This window comes from Theropithecus gelada, chromosome 12, assembly GCF_003255815.1.
Source record: "Theropithecus gelada isolate Dixy chromosome 12, Tgel_1.0, whole genome shotgun sequence".
In the NCBI taxonomy this organism is placed as follows: domain Eukaryota; kingdom Metazoa; phylum Chordata; class Mammalia; order Primates; family Cercopithecidae; genus Theropithecus; species Theropithecus gelada.
Genome location: NC_037680.1, coordinates 64,749,465 through 64,756,895, shown reverse-complemented (window position 1 = coordinate 64,756,895; position 7,431 = coordinate 64,749,465). Strand labels below are relative to the sequence as shown.

At 37.8% G+C, this 7,431-nt stretch overlaps 1 pseudogene; it reads right to left on the bottom strand.

Moving 5' to 3' along the window:
• Nucleotides 1-2,208: 2,208 nt before the first annotated feature.
• On the bottom strand, nucleotides 2,209-4,241 carry LOC112636650 (annotated as a pseudogene).
• Nucleotides 4,242-7,431: the final 3,190 nt, after the last annotated feature.

Genomic DNA, 7,431 nt, shown 5'->3' with positions numbered 1-7,431 from the left:
GTTAATCTATAATCTATAGGAACCATGCTTATCACTGGCTTGCTGTCAATAAATACGTGCGTAAATCTCTGTTCCAGGCTCTTAGCTCTGAAGGCTGTGAGACCCCTGATTTCTCACTTCACACCTCTGTATTTCTGTGTGTGTGTCTTTAATTCCTTTAGCGTCGCTGGGTTAGGGTTTCCCCGACCAAGCTAGTTTTGGCACTTATAGATGCTACAATAATATAATTTTGAGGCCAAGGTTTGCTTTGTTTCGCTTTTATTAATATGTATTAAGCCTTTTGGCAAAATAAGTACTTATTATGCATTATTCTACTACTTTTTCTTTTCCCAGGCCTTAACCATCTTTTCCTAATAACTCTCCAAAAAGAGTAAACCATATTTTTATATATGGTTGTGAAATTCTTAAGGTATCTCTAAAGGTATACACAAGAAAAATTGTTTATAAGGAGAATTTATAAGGAGAATTTATAAATAGGAAAAGATTTTATTCCTTTCCCCAGAGAAGGCCTCCTATAATTGTCAAAATTTCAACAATTCAATGTTAAATGGAGTGTTTAGAAAATAAATCAATATAGTTATAATCACTTGTAGTAGGATAATAATGTATTAACTAATATATTTTACCAGTTACCCTACCTTTCTCTCAACAGCTAAGTATTCTGCTTTCATTGCTTCAGAAAAGGACAGAAAAAGTCAATTTGACTGAAAATACATATCAACCACTTGGGGGAAAAGAAACTTTGAAATAATAAAATTTTAAAAAGATTACTTTTTCACATTTGAGGCTCTGGACAAGATATATGTTTCTATAACATAGCCTATAAATATTTATTGAGGATCAGCCATGTACAGAACACTACACTAAGCAGAGAATAAGAGATGGATTAAGACATCATCATCATATTAATGATAATGTTTACTGAATGCCCACTAAGCTTCAGCCATTGCCATGCATATTTTCACATGACATTTCATTTAATATTTACTGCCTGCTCCATTAAGATATAGAAAAGATTAAATAAAAAATGTGTAAGCCTAGTGCAATGATTTATATATGGCTTGAGAATATCAAAAGTTTTCTAGAGGAATTTGAAATTGAGCAAAGTCTTGGAGGAGTGGTGAGTTGTAGAGAGTGGTGAATTTGATGATGGAGTGGTGGATGAAGAAAAAGGTATAAGAAGAAAGAGGAGGGAAAGCCAACATTGAAAAAAGCAAGGAACTAGAAAATGAAACAGTGATGCACAGCTAGAGAGAAGGTGAGGAATAGAGAGAAGTAAACCTGGAAATGTTGGCTATACTTGATGATGGAGGGTCTCATATTCCAGTTTATGACTTGCAGGCATCTAGTGCTTTTTCTGCATGGCTCGCTGTGCAAGGACTGGGGTGACTTTCTTTTCCTTACGTCTAATATTGAGACAGTGGAAACTAATATAGCAGTTCTTCCACATAGCATGCTTATGCTCTTGTGCTCCACATGGCACGCTTATAGGGCTCTTCTGTGTTCTGAGTGCTCAGTGGGTAGGAGCTATCGACAGGACCAAACCTTTTTGAAAAGAGAAAAAAAAAGTCTTTGTTTCTTTAATAAATGAGTTTACAATTAGAAGACTATGTAAACTGTGTTTTTTTCTTTTTTCCACACTTTGTTTTTTTTGCAAGAACTATTTTATTTTCTATGTATTTTTATTTTTTGTAGAGACAAGGTCTCACTAGGTTGCCCAAGCTGGTCTCAAACTCCTGGCCTCTAGCAATCCTCCTGCCTTAGCCTTCCAAAGTCCTGGGATTACAGGCAGGAGCCACAGTGCCTGATCTCAATAATTTTTTTGAACTTTGTATATTTCACACATTATTAATTAACTTGTTTAACTTTTTGAATTTTGTTGCTTGTGTTCCAGAGATATTTAATTCCCTTTAAATGCCTATGTGATGCTGAAATGGATAAAAGTGTTATATTGAATGCCAGAATGTAAAAATTTAGGACTTTCTCACATCATTGTTTTTCAGGTTATTTAAATTTAATTTACATTTTTTTCCTAAGTGACTTCTTTTAATTAAAAAAAGGAGGAGAGGACGAAATTTTCCATGAGTTTGAATCCTACAAATGCCACAAACAGCTTCTGAAGCTGAAGCCATGACAATGAACTTCTGTGTCACAAAGAAGGTGAGGAATTGGAAGGGAACAGTGCCGAAGAAACACAGTGACATTGTATCACAGTATGTATTTACACCTGCTATCCTCATCCAAGGTAAGGTCAACAGCGTCTGCTGGTGAAGCCCAAGTCTGCTGGGGGCTCACATCAGTTCCATGACTGTGTCTGCTTGGTGCTAAGATACTGTGTGTCTGAGCCATGCTTCCATGAAGAAACACTCAGAATCACACCACCTCGAGGATGAACACAACTTGCATGTTCCTGAACTCCCCCAATCTCTGCTTCACTATCTGAAGAGGCAATATTAATTTCTTAATTGAGCGGTGCATTGCCGGCAGATGTTTTATCACTTGCTAGGAATCCTGGATGCAAATGACCTGCTTCTGCATTCAGCTCCTGTAGAAGCTGGCTGGTCCTCCAGGTGGCTCCCGTGTCCTGGCTGCATATAGAATTATTGTGCTCTTGAACTACTGCAGCTGCCAATAAATTGCCAACACATTTACCACTTTTGGATCAGAGCTGGTGTCAGGCCTATCATAATGAGCTACAACTGGAGGTCCATCTGGTATCTCTGCAGTGATTGTCTTGCTGCTCCCTGAAACCTCTTCATCATCACCTGATGAGCTCGTGCTTGAGTCACAAGTCAGGTCACTATCACTGGTACTACTTACTGTCCTACAGCAGGTTGTATTTCTTCCTTGCAGCAACCTCCTGTTTGTGCCTCAGTAGCCTGATCCTCTCCTTGTGCTTTTGGCTCCCATGACCTTTAACCCATTCTGTTTATCACTGGATTGCTAGTTTTTCTTGGCAGCCATAGCGGATGTTTCACTTTCGAAACGGGACCGCCTAGACTTGCGCCCAACTGTGGCACCAGACACTCCTGAAGGGTCTCCTTCTACCGCCGTTTCTGCCTGAGAGGGTTCATTCTCTTCTGCGGAAGACAACGTGTCTGAATCAGCCAGGTGATCACTAGAGGAAGGGGAAAGCATGCAGTGATTAGAGGAGTCACTCTCATAAACTCGGCCGGTTGTAGGCTTGTCACGCTCTGTGGATGCTGAGACTCAGAAGAGTCTCTTCTCAGCTCCATCAACAAGCAGGGCATTGAAGAAAGAACTGTAGAATCTGCTACACCATCCTTCTGAACTTGAGATTCCAGTTCTACAGATTCATCTTCCTCCTTTGCTGTCTCTTGTTGAGATGTTTCTGGTGGGACTTCAGATTCAATGAGTTCTTCGACTTTTCCCACTGCCTCCATCTTCATTTCAGAATTGCAAGTTAAATCATGGGGCAGCCTCTAGGAAATGGTATCAAAGATGCAACAGGAAAGCAAACAAAAAAACTTGCAGGCCAAGGCTGGGAGATCAGAACTCAGAGGATTGGATGCCACTTCCTTCCTCTTACTTGGATAAAGAATGCAAATTTACGTTGTCCATGTCGTCAAGAAACCCCGAGCTCTGCGGCGACTCCGTGCCTCCTCGCTCGCTCTGCGCACCCCATCAGGGCACGCACCGTCCCCCATGCTTAATTTGAATTTTAAATTAATATTCTCCTTATTTCTGTTTTTGGCTTCTATAAGAGAATAGATCATAATTTATTGCTTCACTCTGCAATTGGCCGTATCTCCTAATGGCATTCAGTAGTGAATTGTTAAAAAAAAAAATCTATGTATCTACATATTGATTATGATTATCTATCTATCTATCTGTCTACCATAATTCTGGAGGCTGTAAGTCTGAGACCAAGGTGTCATCACGGTTAGTTTCTTCTGAGTCTCTTTCCTTAGCTCAGAGATGGCCATTTTCATTTCAAGTGTCTTCACGTTGTCTTTCTGCTGTGTGTGTCTGTGTCCTAATCACTTCTTATAAAGACACCAGCCATATTGGATTAGGGCCTACACTAATCATCCCCGTTACCTTAGAAACATCTTTAAAGACTATCTCCAAATATGGTCACATACTGAGGTACTGTGGGTTAGATTTCAACACATGAATTTGGAGGGAGGACATAATCCAGCTCCTAACACCACCAAAGTGTATAGTTTTATCCATTATGGAGTCTCATTTATTATATTTTGTGAACTCTTTTTTTTCATTTTAATAAAGTTTCCATTTCTAGGATGTTTTGTGAGCTCTTGAGTAGACACCATGCCTTGCATTATTTTGAGTCTCCCATTTTGCGGGAATAGATATCGGTTTGGAAGATATGGGTCTTCCATCAAAGGAGACATTTGCATTGAAAAAATCAGATAAATGACAGACTGATTAATAATTTCTAATTGATTCTTGATTAAAGTTAAGGAAATGCATTTGAAAGATAGATCCCAATATATAAGTACATTACAAGACAATTCAATAAGAAGCAGACTGTGTGTGAACAACATAGAGATATGGTCATCTTTGGAAAAGAGCTTTTTATTAGCATGAACTTTTTTATTTGTTTATTTGTTTATTTATTTGTTTATTTATTTTATTTCTTTTTTTATCTAGGAAAAAAAGAAAATGGACTTATTAATACCAAGATATTTCTCAGACTAAAGGAGACCCTGTTATAATGGTTGAGCCAGATTGTGTTAGAGCCTCAATCAATATTCCTTGATCATGTAGGATGTTGGAGATATGTGCATGACTCTGAAATGCTATCAGGTAGACTGCCTACTGGAAAAATTGCCAATGGGCAACAATACTGGGGGAAAAATAGGTTAGAGTAATGTAGTTGGTAGTAATTTGATGGCAACTTTCCTACAGTAGCCTAAAAAGAGTTTGAAAAGGAAATATAATAAAAATAATAATAAATAAAAATAAAATATTTAGGTCAGATATTTAGATTCTAGAGTGAAGAAGTTTTACCAGTAGGTGGATTTCTGCATATGTAATTTTACTGAAGAAGTGGCTTTCAAACCTTTGACAATTTCTACTGGGACCAGGTAGTGCATGTACACACAAAGACACACACAAGAACACTATTTACCTTTCTCATGTGTGATGCACTTGAAAAACATTCTCTATTTTATTCAGTTCTGAAAAATATTCTCTATTTTTTCAATTCTGTCTCATTTCAGTCTATTTCATTACTGTTTCTGATACATTCTACATATTTCATACCACACTGAGGCTGCACCCAGGAGCTTGAGAATCACTGCATTTGAAAGCCTTTTCTAACAAGGGGTATGAAGACTTGGAAAGGTGTATACGTGCCCAGCATATGGTGTGTCATATCTGCCTCCCTGGAGATGCCCAATGGATATGAGAGAGTCAGTGGAGGGTAAGAATTTGACTTCCAGAGAGGCATCATTACACTGAGATCCACAAAGCAGTGTGAAGGGTCAAAAATGAAAGGGAACTAGAACCAGGATAGAAAAGTTATCTGGGAAATGAAGCATTGTATGGAAGAGCTGGTGTGAGACAGCATGAAGAGGAGGATAACAAGTATAAGGAGTTAAAACTATCATATTATTGTGTTTAGGAGAGTCGACCCTGAAGTTAATCACACCTTTGATATTTACAAATTTGTCACTTTGTATGAGCATCTAATCATTCTATGCCCCATTTAACAATCTGTAAAATAGTATCTATGATTTATTGAGTACTTAACAAATGCCAGGCACTACAGAAAGTGCTTTCCTTTTATTAACTCATTTAATATGGGCACCACCTTAATGAGGTAGGCATAGATTTTATTCCTAGCATACTTGTATTTTAGAGTTGTTTTGAAGAGGATAAAATAACATGAAAACAGTTCCCGGCACTACACTTTCATGAAATCTAAACAGTGAGATATAATGATTTTCTGATGTCCTGAACAAAAAAATCAAAAGGAAACCCATGAAATTACTATGTGTCACGCAACTTACTCTCTATGTCATGGATGATTGCATTAGTTTGCTTATCTAGAAAGGGGCATGAAATATGATAAGTAAAGAGAAAGTGAGTTGATGGGCATAAAACATTTATTGTTGGGAGACAATTCAGGGCCTTTCTGCATGTCTTGTATTAACTTTTGTTCTGGACTGTCTTTTTAATGATGTTTGTATAGTAAACAGCCTTGGAAGACAGAGATAATGTCTCCCATCAGGGCAGAGGTCAGGAATATTGTCTTTATTAAGATGGTATCGCCCTCTAGGACAAAGGTTAGGCAAGTTTGCTGGCAACCCTCTTTAAAACATTGTAGTCTTCTAAACTTGGGGTTCCTTAGCTGTGATACAAACCCACTCTACGAGCAGTACTCATGTGAGTTTATGGCCATAACACCCCTGGAGATCCTGGTAGGTTAAGAATAGATGCAGACTTGAGGCTTATGCTTCCTGCTCTGCTATAAATAATAAAGTCCTTCATCTTTGACCCTGAAGTCTATTCTTTTCTGCCAGCACCTATAAAACAATGGTAGGCTAACTGGTTTTAAAAAAATAATCTCAGACTTTTCATAATTCTTGATACTTAGATAATGCCTGGCTACATAAAAAGTACACAATAAATGGAAACCCACTGCCATTGTGATATCTATTAATGTGACAATGTGTCAGATAATCAATTTAATTAAGCAACTATACAGTGCATGTCTGCGACATATTAGTCATGATGTGAGGTGCTAAGGCTAAAAAGCTGAATAAGACAGATTCTCTGATTTCACATTCTGGAGGGGAGCATATTGGCACATAAATAATTATAACATGTCTTAATATTATGGTAGAAATATTACAAGGACCTAGAGCATTAAGGAGGAGACATCTATCTCTGCCTAAAATGTGAGATGGAGAGGAGTATGAGACAAGTTGCTTAAGGGGAAGTAATACTTCAACTAAGTTTTAGCAGCTGACAGTGTGAATTTGTTAGTCACATGTCAACAGTAATTTGCTGTCTTAAAATTAGTACTGTTACCATTTATGGTAGGTTCAGTTGTGTCCCCAGAAACATGTTGAAGTCCTAATTCCTGGTACCTATGAAGGTGACCTTATTTGGAAATAAGGTCTTTGCAGATGTACCTAAAATGTAATTTAAGATAAGCTTATGCTGAAATAGGGTGGGCCCTTAATCCAATATGACTGATGGTTTTATAAGAAGAGAAGGGACCATTATAAAGACATATGCATCGATATGTTCATTGCAGAACTATTCATAATAGCAAAGACATGGAATCAACCCAAATGCCCATCAATGATAGACTGGATAAAGAAAATGTGGCACATATACACCATGGGATACTATGTAGCCATAAAAAGGAACAAGATCATGTCCTTTGCCCGGACATGAATGGAGCTGGAAACCATTATCCTCAGCAAACTAACT